This window comes from Meriones unguiculatus, chromosome 2 (genome assembly GCF_030254825.1).
Source record: "Meriones unguiculatus strain TT.TT164.6M chromosome 2, Bangor_MerUng_6.1, whole genome shotgun sequence".
Taxonomy (NCBI): Eukaryota; Metazoa; Chordata; class Mammalia; order Rodentia; family Muridae; genus Meriones; species Meriones unguiculatus.
Window position 1 is genome coordinate 111,450,938 of NC_083350.1, and position 22,497 is coordinate 111,473,434.

The following is a 22,497-nucleotide window of genomic DNA, read 5'->3' on the forward strand; positions in this document are numbered from 1 at the left end:
ATCTTGGGTGTAGCTGAAATCATCTATACCCAAGAAAATACAGTACATAGATAATCTCAAAAGAAAAAAATCAAAACAAGCACACAAACACTATTACCAATAACTCCACAATAAAAGGAACTAACATTTATTGGTTACTATTATTTATCAATATCAATGGACTCAACTCTCCAATAAAGACACAGATTAACAGAATGGTTGTGGAAACAGAATTCAACATTCTGCTGCATCCAAGAAACACACCTCAGCAACAAATATAAACACAACTTCAGAATAAATGTCTGGAAAAATGTTTATCAAGCAAATGGACCCAGAAAACAAGCTGAGGTAGATATCCCAATATCTAATAAAATAGACTTTCGAACAAAATTAATCAAAAAAGATGAGGAGGGCCACTTCATTTTCAGCAAAGGAAAAAAATCCACCATAAGAACATCACAATACTGAACATCTATCTCCAAATACAAGAACACCTACATTCGTAAATGAATCATTATTAAAGCTGAAATCACAAGTCACTCCCAATACCTTAATAGTGGAAGACTTCAACACTCCATTCCCACCAAGGGACAGATCATTTAGACAGAAGCTAAATAGGGAAATAAGAGCACTTACAGAGGTCCTAAAACAAATGGACCTAATAGATGTCTATAGAACCTTTCACCCCAAACTCAAAAGTGTATACTTTCTTCTCAGCAACCCACAAAACTCCAAAAATTAAACATATAGTCGAGCACAATGCAAGACTCAACTGATATAAGAAGAATGATATAATCCCTGGTATCCTATCAGACCACCATGGCCTAAAACTAGACCTCAACAACTACAGAAATAACAAAAAGCCTACATACACATGAAAACTAAACAACTCTCTATTCTATGACAGCCTGATCAGGGAAGAAATGAAAAAGAAAGAAAGAAAGAAAGAAAGAAAGAAAGAAAGAAAGGAAGGAAGGAAGGAAGGAAGGAAGGAAGGAAGGAAGGAAAGAACTAGGTAATTCCTAAAATTTAATGAAAATGAAGACACATCTTACCCTAATTATGGGACACAATGAAAGCAGTGCTAAGAGGAAAGTTCATTGCACTAAGTGCCTCCAGAAAGAAGTTTGAAACATCTCATAAAATCAACCTAATGGCACACTTGAAAGACCTAGAAAAAAAAAAAAAAGAAGCTAACACACCTAAAAGGAGTAGATGGTTGGAAATAATCAAACTCAGAAGTGAAATCAATAATTTAGAAACAAAGGAAAGAATTTAAAAATTAATGAATCCAAAAGCTGGTTCTTTGACAAAATCAACAAGATACACAAACCTTTAGCCAATCTAACTAAAAGGCAGAGCGAAACTATCAAAATCAGAAATAAAAAGAGGTACAAATTGACAGACACTGAGAAAATTAAAAGAATCATTAGGTCTTATTTCAAAAGCCTATACACCACAAAATTTGAAAATCTAAGTTAAATGGACAATTTTCTTTATAGATTCCACTTACCAAAGCTAAGCCAAGATCAGGTAAATTGATTAAACAGTCCTATATTTTCCAAGGAAATAAAAACAGTCATCAAAAGTCTCTCCGCCAAAAAATGTCCAGGGCCTGATGGTTTCAGGGAAGAATTCTACCAGATTTTCAAAGAAGAGCTGATGACAATACTCTTTAAATTATTCCACAAAATAGAAACAGAAGGAACATTACAAAACTCATTCTATGAGGCCACTGATGCCTAAACCACACAAAGATCAAACAAAAAAGAACTTCAGACCTATTTCTCTTATGAACATTAACACACACACAAAAAAAAAACACAATAAAATACAACTTGAATCCGAAAACACATAAAATATATCATCCACCACGACCAAGTAGGCTTCATTCCCAGTCATGCAGAGGTGGTTCAATATAGGGAAGTCCATCAATGTAACCCACCACATAAACAAACAGAAGGGGAAAAAACCCACATGATAATCTCCTTAGATGGCAAAAAAGTTTTTGACGAAATCCAACACCCATTCATGCTTAAAGTTTTGGGGATATCAGGGATACAAGGCACATACCTAAACATAGTAAAGACAAGCCTATGGCAAACATCAAACTCAATGAAGAGAAACTTAAATCAATTTCACTGAAATCAGGGACAAGGCTAGGCTGTCAACTCTCTCTGTATCTCTTCACCATAGTACTTGAAGCCTTAGTTAAAGGAATAAGACAATTAAAGGAGCTTAAGGGGATACAAAACTGAAAGGAAGAAGTCAAACTATCACTGTTCACAGATGATATGATAGTATACATGAGTGACCCCAAAACAAACAACTTCAACAAAGTGTTTGTATACAAAATTAACTTAAAAATTTAGTAGCCCTACTGTATACAAAAGACAAAAGGGCTGAGCAAGAAATTAGGGAAACTACACCCTTCACAATAGCCACAAAAGAAAAAATATAAAGTACCTTGGTGTGACTCTAACCAACCATGTGAAAGAACTTCAAGTCTCTGAAGAAAGAAACTGAAGAAAATATCAGAAGATGGAAAGATCTCCCATTCTCCTGGGTAGGTAGGATTAACATAGTAAAAATGGCCATCCTACCAAAAGCAATCTACAGATTTAATGCAATTCCCATCAAAACACCAACATAATTCCTACAGAACTTGAGAGAACAATTCTCAATTTCATTTGGAAAAACAAAAAACCCAGAATTGCTAAAACAGTTCTGTACAATATCAGATCTTCTGGGGTATTTCCATCCCAGATCTCAAGCTGTACTATGGAGAAACAGTAATAAAAAGTGCATGGTACTTGCATAGAAACAGAATAGTGAATCAATGGAACTGAACTGAAGACATTAATTAACCCACATACCTACAGATACTTGATTTTGACAAAGAAGCCAAAACCAAACAATGGGAAAAAAAGATATCACACTTAACTAATGCTACTGGTCTAACTGGATGTCTACATGTAGAAAAATGCAAATAGAACCATATTTATTACCCTGCACAAACTAAAGTCTAAGTGGATCAAAGACCTCAACACAAAACCAGTTAGAAGAAAAAGTGGGGAATAGCCATCAGCTAATTGGCACAGGAGACAACTTCCTGAGCAGAACACCAACAGCACAGGCTCTAAGATCAACAAATAATAAATGGAACCTCATGTAACTGAAAAGCTTCTGTAGAGCAAAGGACACTGTCATCAGAACAAAATGACAGCGTACAGATTGGGAAAGGATCTTCACCAAACCTATATCTGACAGAGGGCTAATATCCAGAATATATAAAGTACTTAAGAAGTTAAACATCAACAAACCAAGCAATCCAATTAAAGAATGGAATACAGAGCTAAACAGAGACTCCTCAATAGAGGAAGAGCAAATGACAGAGAAATCTTCAATGTCTGTAGTCATCAGGGAAATGCAAAGTAAAACAGCCCTGAGATTTTAGCTTATACCCATAAGAATGACTAAGATCAAAAACTCATGCTGGAGAGGATGTGGAGAAAGGGGAACCCTCCTCCATTGCTGGTGGGATGTAAACTTGTACAACCACTTTGGTAATCAATCTGGCACTACTCAAACAATTAGGAATAGTGCTACCTCAAGATCCAGTTATACCACTCCTTGGCATATATACAAAATATGCTCAACTATACACTGACATTTGCTTAACCATGTTCATAGCAGCTCCATTCATAATTGCCAGAAGCTGAAAACAACCTAGATGTCCTTCAATGGAGAAATGGATACAGAAATTGTAGTACATTTACACAATGGAATACTACTCAGCTATTAAAAACAAGGAAATCATGAAATTTACAGGCAAAGGTGGGAACTAGTAAAGATCATCTTGAGTGAGGTAACCCAGAAGCAGAATTGAGACACATGGTGTATATTTTCATAGGTGGATATGAAATTATCCTATATTATACAATATAGGATAAGCATATAATATAAGATATATCCTCATTTAATATAAGGTAAGCATACTACAATCTGTAAAGCTAAAGAAGATAAACAAGGAAAACCCTAAAAATTATGCTCAATTCTCATTTAGAAGGACAAATGTGATAAACATTGGAAGCAGGAAAAGATAGGGAAAGGACAGTAGCCTAGCACAGAGGGCCTCGGAAAGACTGGTGATCAAGGTATCGAAGCAGAAGCTGAGTCTCATAGCCAAACTTTGGGCAAAGTTCAAGGAATCTTATGAAAAAAGTGGGTGATAGAAAAAACTGGAGAGGACAGGAGCTCCACATGGAGACCAACAGAGCCATGAAAACTGATCCTTGGGGGCCCTGAAGAGAATGATACCCCAACCATGGACAATGCATGGAGAGGACCTAAAACCCAGGCTCAGATGTAGCCCATGCAGCTCAGTGTCCAAGTGTGTTCCCTAGTAAGAGTAAGCAGGGGCTTTCTCTGGCATGAATTCAATGGCTGACTCTTTGATCACCTTCTCCTGGGGGTGGAGAGGGGCAGCCTTACCAGGGCACAGAGGAAGACAAGGCAACAAGTCCTGATGAGATCTGATAGGCTAGGTCAAATAGAGAGAAGGACCTTCTCTAATAGTGAACTTAGGGAGGGGAGAACAGGGAGGAGGGTGAGATTGGGAGAAGTCTAGGGAGAGGGCCATGGCCGGGATGCTAATTGAATAAATTGTAATAAATTAAAATAATAAAAAAAAGAAAAAAAAGAAATCATTATTATGGAACTGGAGAGGTGGCTCAGTGGATAAGAGGACTGTTTGCTTTTGCAGAGGACATGGGCTCAGTTACCAGCATCCACATAACTGTTCACAAACATCTGTAAATTCAGTTCTGGAGAAAATGGAACCTTCCCCTGAGACTGGCATGCCTGTGATCCACAGTCATGCATGTAGACAAAACCCAGAAAGTAAAATAAATTTATTTTTTTAAGGAAAAAATAAAGAATAAAGTAGAAGCCTAAACTCCTTCATGTTCAACCGACTGGACTGACTAGCTCATCTTCCACTCAGTGCCTCATGAAAGTTTCTTCTGTAAATACTTTAAATGGAGCCCATATTAGCAACTCAGTGGCATACTCTTCCTTCTGCTCTATAGGATCTCTCTACATGTCTCTATTTTGACATCTCTCTTTCTCCCATTCTCTCCCCTACTCTTCATCCCCTTCTTCTTCCTTTTTCCCCTCTCCTTTTCATCTCTCTCTCGCTCACAGAGATCTATAAAAAGCTTCTCTCTAAATCTCTCCTTGAGATCCATGAATTTCATTCTTTAACACTTTATTTAATTTTTTTGTTATTACAATTTATTCACTTTCTATTCCAGATGTAGCCCCATCGTTTGTCTTCTCCCAATCGCACCTTCCCTCCCTTTTCTCCTCCCATGCCCCTCTCTTAGTCCACTTATAGAGGAGGTCCTCCTCCCCTTCCATTTGACCCTAGCTTATCAGGTCTCATCAGGACTGGCTACATTGTCTTCCTCTGTGGACTGGTATAGCTTTACTTCCCCCAAAGGGAGGTGATTAAAGAGTCAACCACTGAGTTCATGTCAGACACAGCCCATGATCCCCTTACTAGGAACCCACTTGGAGACTGAGCTGCCATGGGCTGCATCTGAGCAATGGGTCTAGGTTATCTCCATGCATGGTCCTTGGTTGTAGTATCTGTCTTTTCAAAGAACCCTGGGCCCAGATTTTTTTTGTTGTTGTTGTTGGTATCCTTGTGGAGCTCCTGTCCTCTCCAGGTCTTTTTATCTCTCCTTACTTTCATAAGATTTTTTGTACTCTGCCCAAAGTTTGGCTATGAATCTCAGCATCTGCTTTGATACTCTGCTGAGTAGAGTCTTTCTGAGGCCCTCTATGGTAGGCTCCTGTCCTGTTCCCTGTTTCCTCCCACTTCTGATGTCTATTCCATTTGCTTCCTAAGTGAGGACTGAGCAACTTCCCTAGGGTTCTCCTTTTTGTTTAGCTTAAGAGTATAGATTTTAGTATGTTTATCCTATATTATATGACCAATATCTACTTATTTAAGTGAGTATACACCATGTGTGTCTTTCTACTTCTAGGATGCCTCACTCAGGATGATCTTTTCTAATTCCCACCATTTGCATGCAAATTTCATGATTTCCTGGTTTTAATTGCTGAGTAGTATTCCATTGTGTAAATGTACGACAATTTCAGTATCCATTCCTCAATTGAGGGACATCTGGGTTGGTTCCAGATTTGGGTAGTATAAATAAAGCTGCTATGAACATGGTTGAACAAATGTCCTTGTTTTATACTTGCATATATTTTAAAATCCAAGAAACACAGCATTTGTTGGTTGTGTTCTCTGAGAACTTAGTTCCTTAAGTGAACTCAATAAGAGCCAATAAAATCTATCAAATTCAAAAGTATCTGAAAATTTCCCCCTATCATTTCTATATATATTTTGATTCTGTCTCTCTCTTGGGATGTATAAAAAAGTTAGTTAATAATAAGACTTCAAACAAGCCAGAAAGTCCACCATTCAGAAAGATTCCTTCATGGTTTCTGCTTTGGGCTCCTGCTTAAAATCCTGCCCTGGATTCTCTCAATGCTGAACTGTAACCTATAACTGGAAATAAACTTTTTCCTCACCTAAGTTATTTTTAGTTATAGTTTTTGTCATAGCAACAGAATAAATGCATAATACAGAACATTTAACAAAATAACATCAATGAATTCTAAGGTTATGACTTCGGTGGGTTTTCACCATGTTTACTGCGCTAAGCACATGTTCAAAAATCATGTTTTCAATGAAAATGATAGGGAGTAAATTAATGAACAAGACAGTACATTAAAATGACTATAGTTTTTTTAACTCACAGAAGTGCTCAAACTATATGTTTAAATATTTTTATTCTTATTTATATTCTTTAATAACTCAAAACATTAAAATGTATAAAGCTACTGCAGTAGTTTACTTTGAATTTATTTAACCAAACTAATGAGAATTAAAAGGGGAAAGAGGTATAAAGCCTCATTTTACTACTAAAAAATAGTGAAATTCGTGACTCTACAAACAAGGTTAAACTAAAATTTTTATTTTGGGTGTTAAAGAAATATGAGCACTATGTCTTAAAATAAAGAAAAATATACAACTCTTTGAGAATTAAAAATAGAAATATTACTTTTAGAAATGTTTAAGAACACGGCTGGGATACAGAGTTAATAAAATGTAACTGATAAGAGAAAAAAATAAAATTAAAAAAAAAAAGAAATGTTTAAGAAGAACTTTACAATCTTCTATAACAGAAATAAAACAGGAGCTCAGGGGAAAGATCCTGTGAATGAATTCTCAGAAGAAAAGATAAAAGAATCAACCCAAGAAAGAGGTCTGGACCCAATGACTTTCAGATCAAAAGCTACTTCTTGCATGCCCGTGATACAGATAATGGGATTTGTATTTAGACCCACTAACTAGAAGACTAATATTTCTTGACGGTTGCATATATAATTAGTGGATAAGATTATTACTCACTTAAGGCTAATTTACTTTGGTTATGTCTGAACACTGGCATTAACAAGGAGACATGCCAGGAATAATTTATATAATGTAGGTATTAAGAATAAATCTTGTGATATTGCTGGCTGTGAATCAAAAGTATAAAGATTTTAAAACTTAAATCCTAGAGCATACTTCTTAGTGATTACTCATTCAGCTAGTTTTATCTTAATTAACTTCATAAAATAATACCTTATGACTGTCCTTGGCAGATGTGATGAATATTTATTGAAGATAACTTATTATGCACTGTTTCAATACTGGAAGCACTATAAAATTCATTCCTAAACTATCATTGTTTTTATGTTAGTTATAAATATCTAAAAGAAAAAAAAACTATTAAAACAGTGATAGCTTAGCAGAAATTTATTGTAAAATAAAGTGCAACATAGGCGATATATTCAGATACAATATATTTATAATAAAATATTCTTTTTAAGAGGAATTGTGTTCATGTGTGCTTAATCAGTTTTTCAAGGATTTGTTGCAATGCATTGCAATTAAATTCACCTGCCTTACCAACTCAAATTTATCCTTTCCATGTTCACCCACATTTGTTTTAAAAAGAAACAAAGTTATAATCTTGCCCTCCATCTGCTCTTCGATGTCTGTCCTTCCACTGGTGTCTGGTAAACTACCACAGGCCTCGTAATTAAAGAAAACCCCCTTCTTGCAGCAGCTATATATACATTTCCACAAGGACTTCAGGGCTGGGTAGAGCTTCATCACACACACCTCTCCTTTCCGTGCTCTGATTTTATCCAGCTGGTATTGCACAGTTACTATGCATGCTGTTACGATGTTGTGAGAGCACATGTGGAACTACAATTTTGAGTTTCCTTGTTGCTACCCTCTGCGTCTTCCACTACGGCCCCTGAGCCTTGAGGGGAGAGATGTGATGTCCCATTGATGGGTGCTCATTCCACAATCTCTAATTTTCTGCATTTTGACTGACGATGGGTCTCTTGGTTAAGGTTCTGAGGTATACAAGTCTATGGGCATAATGATGAATGGTTAGGAATCAGCTTAATACTGTGGCTCTTTAGTGGCAGATAATAATATTTTCTTTCCTATGGTTTATGACCTCTTTAGACACAAGATCTTAGCTACAATACTGTGAGGTGATATTGGTTGAATCTTGGGAAGCAGGAACATATCAAATCATGGGGTGGTTATTTACTCCAATGGCATTCATGGCATGATTGCGCAGTGAGAATATTATTAGGTCAGTTGTCACTGTGGATTCCCGAGTTCCCAGCTGAGTACGGTTAGTGAGTACTTCTCTGCTTTAGATGTAGGTATATCACTGTCCAGGGCTATGAAGGCTATCCAATAATCCGGGATAAAGCTTCCAGATGATAGCAACTTGTTCTTTACATGGTCTGTAATGTAAATATGTTTTATATCCAGCAAAATGGTATTACCATGAGGCGCTGGAGGGTAGTCAAGAACATTAACAGTGTCAAGTAATGTTAGAAAAATATGGGACCTCAGTAGCCAACAACTCCAAAAAAAAAAAAAAGAAACTATTTCCTAGTAGGGGGCTTTTTATTTGCTTTCTTGTGGTATTCAGTGGGGACATTGTAGTCCCTTTATAGCACTATTCCATTTTAATTCTTTTCTCTCACACAATTTGAAATAAGTCTAGAAATTATAAACAGGAAAACTAAGGAACTGTGTCATGTTGGTTTTTTTTTTAATTTATTAAATTTTATTTATGTGCATTAGTGTGAAGGTGTCAGATACTTGGAATTGGCATTACAGACACTTGCAAGCTTCCATGTGGGTGCTGGGAATTGAATCTGGGTCCTTTAGAAGAGCAGACAGTACTCTTAACCACTGAGCCATGGCTCCAGCCCTCATGTTGTGTTTTTTAAAACAGCACACAACATCTTAACCATGACTTAAGTATGAAATTCATTGATTTTAAGTAAGTTAACATAGTTGTGAAACATCTTTTGAATATTTTCATTTTGAAACCTTGAAATCTATGTCTGCTAAATAATCCCTTTTGTACCTCCTCCAATCTTACAACTTTTAAATTCTATTGTCTGTGCTGTTCCTTTAAATTAAAGTATTTTAAATACCCCATATACATAGACTCATACAGTATTTGTCTTTCTGTGCTTGGTTTATTTAACACATAATCAATTTTCATTCATTTTATAGTAATGATATTTACCTTTTAATATTGAAAATATATTTTATATGTATTTATATTTGTGTTTTGCCTGCTCATATGTCTGTGCCCCTTTTATGTGCCTAGTGACTGTGGAAGCCAAAGATATGGTATCAGTTCCCTTTAACTATAAATTTTAAGTTACCATATAGGTGCTGGCAATCAAACATTGATCCTCTCAAAGAGCAGAAAATTCTCTTAAAGCAAGCAGCTATTATACATAATATATGTAATATTATATATATATAACATGTGAACATACTTATTTTAATCTTTTATGACACTTCCATGGTAGATTTCCAAATAAGTTCCAAAGGTCTTTAGTTCTAATTATCCCTCTATATATTGCATCTTCTACCGTTCCTTAATTAGGCCATTTCTGTTCCATAGTCATTTGTAACCCTTTATACTATTTCCTTCTATCTCCTCTCTTTTGAAAGACCTTTCTCTCATGACTTCCTACTAATTTCTTGACTAATATTCTATGAATATTCCAAGTGAAACACACATATCTGAAGATTCAAAGCTATCATCCACAAAAGAGAAAAAAAATGTAATCATCGCAGAGAGAAGGCCTATGACCTTCAGATTTATTGAGTTTCTGGTGGCACAGCCTCCATTAAGGAAATGCACTTAAAAGCCACCATAGTCTAGTGCGCAACAACTAGGAGAAAAGGAAAACCCCTCAAAATGTGCACCCCCCTATCACAAATAACGGCTTCTCTGATTAGTCTTCCATCTTTTTGGTGTGTTTAGCACTACCCTAGACCTCTAATTCTCTCTAGAGTTGAAAATATTATAGCTTCTATATATTTGTATTTTCTTCATTTTGACAAGCATGTCAGCTCAGAGGGGAAAATACCAACTATCCACTGAACTTTCTTTACAAGACTGTGGAACTAACAAGAGTTGGTAAGTTAATGTGTGAGTGGTAACAGCATTCCTAGTTTGTATTTATTACCCTTTCCAGGAATCTAATGGATATTATTTCCATTTTTTATTGTTTATTATTATTAGTTACATTTTATTAACTCTGTATCCCAGCTGTATCCCGCTCCCTTATTCCCTCCCAACCCCACCCTCTTTCCCTCAGCTTCTCCCTGCCACGGATTGGGGAGGACCACCTTCCCTTTCATCTGGCCCTGTTTTATCAAGTATTTTCAGGGCTGGCTGTAAAGTCCTCCTTTGTGGCCTAGCAGGACTGCTCCTCCCTTGGGGGGTGGGGAGATCAAAGACCCTGCCATTGAATTCCTGTCAGAGATAGTCACTGTTCCCCTTACTATGGGAAACCGATTGTTTATTGAGCTACCAAGAGCTTCGTCCGAGTAAAGGTTCTAGGTTATATCCATACATGGTCCTTGGTTGGAGAAACAGTTCCAGAAAAAAAAAAAAAAACCTGTGCCCAGATATATTTGGTCCTTGTGGGGCTCCTTCCCTTTCCCCATCATACGAACTCCCAGAGGTTATGGAGAAAGAGGAACCCTCCTCCATACTCAGACAATTAGGTACAACGCTTCCTCAAGACCCAGCTATACCACTGCTAGGTATATACCCAAAATTTGCTCTAGTACACAACAAGGATATTTTCAATTTTTTAAAAAATACATAGATAATATCGGAGAGCATAGTTTAGCTGCAGAAGGGCAAAAGAGTTAGAGTCCCCTGTTTAAAAATCACATACACACTTTCAGGATCTTTTCAGTGGTTTCCAATCTTATAGTCATCACCACCCTATTTATACTAATGTGTAGCTAGAACAATAAGTAGTTTCCAAAGACAGATCCCATACAATTCCTTCTCATATCTTTTCCTAAATGCCACTTACTTTTTCTGCTGTCAATAGGAACCTACGCCTCTTCTATTGAGTCTGATTTGGACTTAGCCACTATTTTGATCAACAGATTGTGTAGGAAGGAATGTTCTGGGACTTTGAAAACAATAAACATAAAAAGCTTCTCCTGTTCTCTCAGAATACTGATATTCACGTGTATAGCCTTTAGATAGGACATGTGGGAAGTGGCCACACTGTTGAGTGCTGAGTACTCAGGCATAAAGTCATAGTTACCATCAGTATTTACAGAATGACACTCTAACCAAATTGCCAGACAAAGTCAATATCTAGGCCCAGACTAGACCAGAATTTGATATAACAAAAGTGCAAGTTTTCTTTTTTTGTGTGATACTATTTAATGGTTGTGAAGATTTATTAATACAGGAAGAGACAAATGGAACAGCAAGAATTCCATAACGCTTGGATCTTCTATAATGTACTAAATTTTATATTTTCGTATTTTTTTCAATTAATCTTTCTACCTCTGCTGTGGTTAGGCAAAGAGGTTCTTAACTTTTTACTTTATCTTGAATGTCATCTAATGAAGTCATATTGCACTAAAAGCCTCATGCTCCTGCACAGTGGACAAAGCTGGGAAAGTTACTCCTTTAACTCAGGGCAAATATTGATGAAGTGCTTATTTCAGTTATGTCCACTACTATAGAAGACCACACAGACAACCATTGAAGAGAAAGGAGATGGCCAGCTAGCCTGCATCCATATGTGGTGGTTGAGTGAGTTAAGTCTTTGCTCCCAAGTGTGAAGGCTGGAATTTGATCTCCATGGTGGCAACACACCAGGCATCTCTAATCCCACTACTCCTACTGTGACATGGGAAGAGGAGAAGGAAGGTTCCTTCGAATATTAGGGGACAGGCAGCCTGGAACACTCAGAGGTGAACAGCAAAAGAGATAACCTTCGTTAAACAAGGTAGAAAAGGGTTGACAGGCAGGATTATCCTCTAACCTACACATGGCATACAACCACACACACATAGACACACATGTGCACACAGAAATATATTTGGCACACATCATATAAAAATGAATAAACAAACAAACATACTGTAGTTATACTCTGTGAAGAGCTACATTGTATAAATTTGAATTTGTGCAAAATCTTTATGATAAAATTTACATGTGTGAAATGGCTTTAAAACTCACATAATTTTAGAGGAGACAATGTTTTTCATAAAGTGTAAAAGTGTAAATTGTAAAGAAAAAGTAATATGGAATTATTAAAAATTTTAACCATATAAATGTAAGGAACTAAATTTTGTAAATGTAGTAGGAGAATTTTTGTATGTGTTGCCCATAGCAACAGTGAAATTGAATAAAGAGAACTAGCAGCTTGCTAAGCATTGTTTTGAAGATGTAACATCTGTTTATTTACAGAAGCACAGACGGATGTTTGAAGGTCTGCCATAGGATTTAGAATATCTGACTGGTTTTGAATATTTGGCCTATCTAAATATTCTTGTTCCTCTTTTGCCTTCAATGTAAGCATGTCAATGATGTGATACATTTATTGTATTGCATTTGTTCATTCATTCACTCAAGTATTTTCAGTGTTTACAAAAGCCAGGCAGGAACACTGAGAATTAAAACAAGGTCTTAATTTTCAATTGTTGGTCTTATAGACAAGATTACCCATTAGAACAACAAAAGGGTATGAAATAGATTACATAGATTAGTTATAGAGCATATTTGGCCTAAAATCATAATTTTGGTGCCTCTACGTGTTCTAGTCTAAATTGAAACTCAATGTAGAAGAGACAGGGTAGGTACTGGCTTTATTTCTAGTCTTGCCTTGAAGCTGTAGAGATAAACACCCTGGGATTTGTTGGCCTGCTACTTATTTTCCAGATGAAAAACTGAGACACTGAAAAGTTAAGTGCTCTAAAAAACTTTCTGAAAATGAAAGAAACAATTCAACAGTGGTATTTGTTATATTTCTGAAGTTGGAAAACAGAAAGAAAATAAAAACAAGGTTGGGAAGACACAAGAACTGTTTCATGACTGGCTCTGGTTAATGTTTGCTTCTACCAGACATGAGTTTCTTTGTTTTCTCCTTAGAATGTTCCATTCTCTGTTTAATCCTTAGCTGGAATTTTAAATGCTATTGACCTGAACCCAGCTTCAGATCACTTGACAAGGAAGGCAGGTACTGTCACAATATATTTTTGTTTCCCACAGCATATATTACCTGAGCTGAAGACACAATCAAAACTGTATAGAGGGAAAATTACTTTGCACAAACAACTGAGTATATTTACAATCATCAGTTTGTTGGAGAACCTCAGGGATGGTATTTACTTATTAACACTGTTGAAAATATGCTTGTCTTCATTCATAATTATGCATTTTTAGAAATAAGTCCATAAAGGAGTAAAATGTTTTAGTCTCTAAAATCTTGATCTCTCATATCCCTATAAACCACAAGTGAGCTCATTGTATTTGACCTTGGTTCTGTGTACCTCACATATTAGGTACACAACTGACATTTAGTTACTGTCTAAGCCATAGCTTTGCTTTCATCAAGGACATTTTCCGTGGTGTCTACATTTGTACCATTGCCATATATCCTTAATATTGCTAGTGCATTCATTCTTTATTTTTCTTTAATTTATTAAAATTAAGAAAAAGTGAGTATATGACCTGATATTAAGATGAATTCGTGGCAATAAAAGAAAAAGGATACACTATACTACCATGAATTAGTATTTGTCTAGGGTAATAGAACTTTAAAGATTTTGTTCTTTGAAATATTATCTTGTCAAAATGGGATTTTTGTCAGGGGAATTAGAGGGAATAGAAAGGTATTTTGAAGTTGGCTTAGTGGTAACTGTGATTTGGAAAACTACAGAGGTGTAAACTCATCGTCCACATTACAGTAGGTAGGATTCCATTCCGGTTGCTTGTAGAAATTGGTGTGTGTGTGTGCATGTGTGTGTGTGTGTGTGTGTGTGTGTGTTGTGTTCATGCATGTGTATGTGCTCATTCATGTGCATGACTACCTCAGGTTTCAGTCTTCATCTCCAGCCTTACCTAAGCAAGGTAAACCGTGCTACTGCTGGGTGTTCTCCACTTTTCTCCTCTCGTTTCACTGCGATTACAGATGCAAGTCTTTGTGCCTGGCTTTGCCTTCTGAGGGATGAAAATCAAGTTAAGTTCTTATGGTTATCTAGCAAGCGTTTTTGCCCACTGAGCTATCTTCATAATCCAGGCAAAATAATCTTTATCTAATGTTAAAATTTTGATGATTTTTTTTTAAATTGTTACCAGCGAAGAGTTGGAGGCTTGTTAATTTGTAAATATAGTGATTGCTTTTTTTCAATTTAACAAACTTTAAGTTAAACCTCATATTCTTTTGGTGGATTAGTGTTTGGAAGAGCTAATTTGAACCTGCGGTTTCTTGTGACCCAGAGACTAAACTCAGAGCATACATTTATAACTGAACATTAGTCTACAACTCCCAAATAAATCCTATAATATTCATTAGCTAAAGATGTACTGTTTCCTCGACAGCACAACTTTTTAATAGACATATTTTTCAAATATAAAAATGGAATTAGGGTTTGTTTATATCCCATTTCTTAATTTTAAAATATAAGATCAGACTTTGAACAAGATTGCTGACTACCGGTGGAGATAAAGTCAAAGGACACATGTAATATAGTGCAGGTGCACTTTCCAAGGACCAATATACTAATCTGCTGTATTTAATATTATGCTTTCAGGTAAATAATTCTATTTACAGTCAAACTTTCTTGGAAGTTGTTTGATCATCTGTTGTAAAATAAGAATGAATGGTTGCAATTAAATAAAAAGAACAATAGGAAATATTTTTCATGCTATCTATCTATGAAATTTAATAACATGCTACTGAGGATATTGAACTGTAAGCCTTAATTAAATATGGGGATGAGATTTAGCACAGTTATTGAAAACAGAATAATTAAGTTATAATCCTCACAAGAGGTATTATTGCCACTTGCATTTATTGAAAGTCAGTATTTCAGGGAATATGCTTAGTAGTTAAAATACTTTATTTGCCTTAATGTTATAGAGTTTGCACAAGTGAGCTGTATGGTTAATGACACATCTGTGCTAACAGGTGTAAGAATAAGTAGCATATGCTACTAGGACTGCAAGAGTTCAGAGGATCTAAATATTGGGCCTTTTTCTTAATGTAGATGTTTGGGTGAGGTTACGGCTAATACTGTATTATTTCAAATAAACAATCTTTGCCACATTTACTAACTAAAATTACCTTCCTGAGAGATATTACTGCCATTTGCTTTTTCTGTATTTTTGACCCTGATGTATTTAACTTTTGGTGTGGCAATGGTCTAAAGATTAACCAAATAAAATTAAGAGCTGATATTTAAAAAAGAAAGAATACGTAACATGCAGAGAAAAGCAAAGTTGATGTAATGTAAATCTAAATTGTGATTTGAGGCCTAATTCTAATCTTCATAGAAGAAAAAATATAACCTTAAACCAAAAATCATTAGCAGGAATGCCTTTAATTTGCAATAAAGCGTTAGAGTCTACTTAGTTTTAGTGATTTCTGTAATGGAAAGCCCTTATTATACCACCAAGATCCATGTTAACTATGAAAGAGTGTTGTAGTTTTATCATAATGTTATTTGATGTATATGTGAATAAATAGGCATGCATTTGTTCATTTCTCTGTGGGTTCATGTGTAGAGACTGGAGGTCAATTTGGCAGTTTTTCCTCAGGCATTGGCCATCATTTTTTTTTTTAAAGGATGGGGTCTTTTAGTGGCCAGATGCTCACAGAGTAGGCTAGCTGTTCAGTGAGCCCTTAAGGATCTATCCGGTTAGCTCCACCTCATAAATGCAGTGATTTCAAGCTTGTGTGTCATCATGTTGAGTTTTTTTTTTTTGTATGTTTACAGATTAAATGCACATCTCCAAGCTTGTGTGTCAAGTACTTCATAGGATGAGCTATTTTGCCAGTCCAGAAAATTGTAGTTTTACAAGTAATTAGGAGCATGTTATTCACACAGCTAACATGCTGGGTTAGTTAATGCACATTCTGGAGTCTGAGAGTGTAAATTTAAAAGCCATCATTAGTTATAGGTATATGACTTCAAACACATTGCTATTTCCTAAGGCTCTTCATTTTATTATCCACAACATGAGTACATTAAATATACCAACTTCACTTAGAAATGAAGGATTAAGCAAGTTAATGTATATCGTGCTCACAGCTTGCAAATAGTACATAGGACAGGCACAGAGCTAGTGCCCCTTCACACACAATGTTTGTCCTGCCGCATGAAGTCATTTGGGGATGAATATCATGTATCAAGGTATGAAAAAAAAATGAAGAAAAAGCCTTGAAGTGAGAAAAAGAAAGCTGTATATTATAAAATGTGTTTCTATGAATATACTGATTACTTCAAAACTTGAAACATACCTTTTCCAGCACAGTAGGAGTTGGCTGTTTTATGGATTTAATGTACACTGTCTTAATTTATATTTATATAGTTAATGCACTATAGAGTAAAAATCAGGGTAAGGTGGCCTGAAACCCATGCTTAATCTAACATAAACGGATTCATTCAGTAAGTACTTGCAGAATGAATTTGCATACCAGGTACCATTTTAAATCTAAGAAGCAATAAAGTGAAGGGGAAATTCACTGTTTCTGCTTTTAGGGTTATAGATTTGTTTCAACCGTACAATTAAGCTGATCAGCTATCATCTAACACAACTATCAAACACTCTGGTGTCACCAATATCTGCTTAACACTAAGTTGGAACCCATTGAAGTCAGTGATTCCTTCAATATCACAAAAGAAAAGCATTGTCTGAACTAGCCTCTCAGAGAATGGGTCTGAATGTATTTGAAATGTGAATTATTCTACAGATTTTTGGAGAGTAGGGACATATAAACATATGGAATGAATAAATAGGTACTCATATAACAATCAATAATAAGATAACAAAATTAAAGCTGTATAAGGTGTATGAGAGCATGTCTGCAATGTTTTTTGTGTTTTTTTTTAATCGTTTGGGGCTTTCACACATGCATGTAATGAAGTTTTATAAAATTGACCTCTTCTAATATCAGAGATCAGACCTCTACTCTTGCCTGATGCGTCTAAAACAAAAAGGGGGAACTGTAGAGAGCTGCGTAATGCCGCGCCTTAAAGATGGAGCTGGTTTCCACTTTCCACCTTCCCGATGGTGAGTGCTCTCTGTCACGAACAACTCCACATTTGGCTAAGGCTGAGGATCTGGCTTGCTTCCATGTATGTGGACCTATCTGCATTGCCCACGTGGCACGCCTGGGGTTGGCTACCCAGAGGCTATTTAAGCTGTGGGCTGGCTTTCCCCAGGGTCAGATGATTGTTCAAGGCTCCTGAATAAACTGCATTGAAAAAACAAAAAGGGTCCCGAGAGGAAAAGAAGTTTAGTGTAAAATAAAAGTGTGAAACCAAAAAAAAAAAAAAAAAAAAAATTGACCTCTTATTCCTTTGACTCCAACTCCTTCCCTATTACTTTTCTTCCAAATTCATCTGTTTGTTTGTTTATTGTTTTTTGTTTGATTGTCCATTTTTGCCTGCCAGTTACATTTAGTACTCCTCTACCTGGATGGAATGGATGTAAAATGTTCAGGGGAAACCAAATCGCTGTACAATTGAGATACCCATTTTCTTCTGTGGGATTTACAAGAAAATTTGGAGCAGAAGAAGTCGGCCTAAATAAGTGGAAAAGGGTTCCTTACTTTCTGCAGAAGGCCCTCCAAGCTGATCTCCTGGGGGAAAAACAATGTGGGAGCTACAGGAAGGTGTGGTGAAGGAGATTGGTAGATGTTTCATGGAGTGTGACTCCTAGGCAGTATAGGTGGGTCTAAACAGAAGAAGCCTGATATACCACTTACTGCAAAAGACCATTGAAATACTTTCACTTTAAAAGTTATAATTGTCAGAGACAGTCCTGTTACCCTTACTAGGGAAACCCACTTGGATGCTGAGCTGCCATGGGCTAAGTCTGAGCAGGGGTTCTAGGTTAAATCCATGCATGGTCCTTGGTTGGAGAATCAAGACCTCTATGCTCAGATATTTTTGGCCCTTGTGGAGCTCCTGTCCTTTCCAGGTCTTTCTAACTCTCCATTCTGATAAACTAAGGTAAGATGGAAGGGGAGGAGGACCTCCCCTATCAATGGACTTAGAGAGGGGCAGGAAAGAGAAGAGGGAGGGAGGGTGGGATTGGCAGGGAATGAGGAAGGGGGCTACAGCTGGTATACAAAGTAAATAACCTGTAATTAATATAAAAAATAAAAATCATTTACATAAAAAAGTTATATTTGGTTTCCATAACTTTTCTTACTAATTTAAGCATATAATTTATACTGTACTTAAGTTGCATCAATCGTATTTTTTTAAGTTTCAGTAATTAGTGACTGAAACAACAGAAGCTATTCATCCACTTTCTTTGTTCTGTTTTGTGAATCAATAAACTCATGATATAGTTTTAAATATCAATTCTGTCTATATACCTATATCTGTCAAATGCTTCTCTATCATTTATCATTTACCATTTATCTATCTCTTTATATCTATTGGGGTGTGAGTTGGGGGCATGGGAGGAGCTGCAGGGCAAAAAAATTTCAATAGGAATTATGCAATGTGCATGTTTTGACCTGTATGCATTTTACCACGTGCTTGATTAGTGCCAGAGTAAGTCCTAGAAGGGTATCAGATTTCTTGGAACTGAGCTGTGGGTAGTTGTGAGCCACCCGTGGGTACTGGGAACTGAGCCCAGAGAGGTCCTCTGCAAGAGCAGCAAGTGTTCTTAACCGCTGGTCCATGTCTATATCCTGCAAATAATTAAAACTCAAAGTAAGAAAAAGTATTTGTTTGGGTGTAAGTGTGATGGTTCAGTTGGTAACAGTATTTTTTTACTACACAAGCCTATGTAATGAATCTTATACCTTGAATTCACGTAAATGAAGGAGAGAAATGACTGCACAAAGTTGACCTCTGATTTTCACATGTACACCTTGGTATGCGCACACTTCACTTCACACACACACACACACACACACACACACACACACACACACCACAATCACATATTATTGTCACAATAATAAGAAAATTTAAATTTTCAACAAGAAAAATAGTCATAAATTTATTTTAAAATATCATTATTCACATAATAAATAACCCGATTTGCTGAATATTTTAAAATAAAAAGTATTTAAATATTTTGGTAAAATTTTAATATTTTCATTGCGGTTATGTATCAACTTACATTCTTAAGGTGGTGTGGTGTGGGTTTGTGTGTGTGTGTGTGTGTGTGTGTGTGTGTGAAGAGCCATGATGCCTGTGGATGTCAGAGGACAGCTTGTAGAAGTTGATTCTCTTCTTCTACAATGGGGATACTGGGAATCAAACTCAGCTTATCAGGTTTTGTGACAAAAGCAGTATTTATTTTAATGCTGTAAAACAAATTTAATATTATGCATGATTTGACATGTAAGTTCATAAATGTGCTTTTATGTTTAAAATGAATACCTTGGCCCTTGAAACTCACTATTAACTTCCCAGCACAGTAAGACTTCATTTATATTGGCTTAACATACATTGCCCTGAAAAAAAATGTTTTTAGTGAATGCCATCATGTTATTTTAAAAGGATTAAAACCATAAGGGGGAAAGGTGCATTATTTTCATAATACCACTTAATATTAAATAATGCTTTGCAATTCCATTATGGTGAAATCACAGAGACATAAACTACACCATACAGCATAAATCTCCCATTCATTAGTAGCGAACATGTGTAAAAGCGAGAACAAGCCTAAAAGGCAACAGAGGATCTCAATAACGTGAACCCAAGTGGGAGATACGCATGAATATGACTCATATGCTTCAATGTTCTGTAGAACTATATAGACTTTTGAATTAGATTTAGGACAGAATGTAAGGAAATAATTTTGATTATATAAAAATAAATAAGCAAAACCATGAAAAGGGTTAGAGGCATTACTGAGCTGGTGTTAATGAAGAGCTCACAAAGGAAGGTCAGTTTAGCTTAGATCAGAGAATACTGAATTCATGTTGTGTGGCACGTATACCAAGGGTACTGAAGGAGGAAACCACTGAGAGCAGGAAGAGGTCCAGACTCTGCAAAAAATGTACTCCAGAAACAGTGAGAAGTGGTTGTCAGACACATGCTGTCAGGTTGCTCCATCAGGGCAGGTGCCTGACTGAGAATTAACTTCTAACAATTTCTAAAACCGTGCATGTATTTGTACCCTTATATGATTTTTTTTCTGAAACTATAGGATAGTATTACTGATTCTCTCAAAAAGCAAATAGAATATAGCAGAAGTCGACGATTATTCATTTTAAAATGATATGATTAAAGGCTCTAAAATATATCTTGGTCACTCTGGCTAATTCTGGTGAATTAAGTGTCATGCGTTGTACATGGTAAACTTGAAGCCAGATATAAAGTGTCCAACCACTAAGAGCACACCTACTAAGAGTAAAGGTTGTCTGCCAGCCAGGCACACAGCAGCAGAAGCTGCTTCAGCAGTTCTGGATGAACAGGCTAGTGCTGACCATATGATACACCTAAAACCAAAGGCGCTCAAAGTAGGCAATGCTGGATTCCTGACACAAAGAGGTAGAGGCAGTGTTCTTCAACTGCTAAGGATTAGCAGCAATTATTATTATGCAGAAGATAACTAATATGGAACAAAATATACAATCAAACAGAAAATAGCACAAGAAGCAGTACCGTTGGCCCTAGAAGGCAATATTTTCCATAGAATGTTGACATTTTCTCTAATGTGAGTTTTCCAAAGAACTTCCTAGGACAGCAACTTGAGCTGGTTGATACAGGAGAGTGAAAGTTACCTAACTGAAGCGAAGTGTGGTCTATGCTTTAGTCAGTAAATGTATCATGGATGGTTATCACAATGAGGGTATGTAGTCATACAGCATTCCCAGGAAACACTCTTCATGGCCAAGTATCAATAGATGCCAAGCTGCTGTATGCAAATTAGTGAAATTAACCCTCTAAGGAGGAATTTAGTTTAATTCCTAAGGCACTTAAAGTTCAATCAAATGGATAAGTTGATCAATTAGACCTACAATCCTGCTTCTACACAGTGAATTAAAAAAATAAGGGGAAAATAAATAATATTGGGGGTGAGGGTAGGTGTGATTCAACATCATTGAAAAGCTTTCCTGTTTCCAGTAGTCTTCCTCAGCAACAATGAAGGTAGGATTCTGAGAAGTTCCTGCAGGACTGGAAAACAAAGGATAGATGTTGGAATACAGAGAAGATCATGCCAGCAGGGTGTCAGCAATCATTTGATTTTAGAGGGTCACAAAGGAAATGGAAAATGCAAGTAAAGCCAACACACTGCTTTCTGCATTGACTAATGTATCAATATTCTGTCTATTTTTCTTTTATTTGTGTAACAAAACCTGAAGTTTAGTACGAGTAAAAAGATAACTGGTTTGAAAAAAAATGCTTCAAGTATTAAATATATATGTATTTGGCTCAAATGTGCCAAATATAGATATACATATATACATGTAAAAATCATTAGTGAAAAAAGAGGCCATGAATTCAAAGGAGAATGGGAAGGGTTGAAGGAAGGAAAGGAAAAGGTGACATGTTGTGGTTACATTATAATCTCAAAACTAAAGTAAACTAAAAAAAAAACAAAACAAAAAAAAAACCAAAACAACAACAACAAAAGAAAAACAGAGACCTAGAGACCTACAACTCTTTTTTTAAATTTTTTATTAATCACACTTTATTCATTTTGTGTGCCCCCCATAAACTCCTCCCTCCTCCCCTCCCAATCCCTCCTTTCCTCCCCCTTCTCCACACATGCCCTCCCCAAATCCACTGATAGGGGAGGTCCTCCTCTCCTTCCTTTTGATCCTAGTCTATCAGATCTCATCAGGAGTGGCTGCATTGTCATCTTCTGT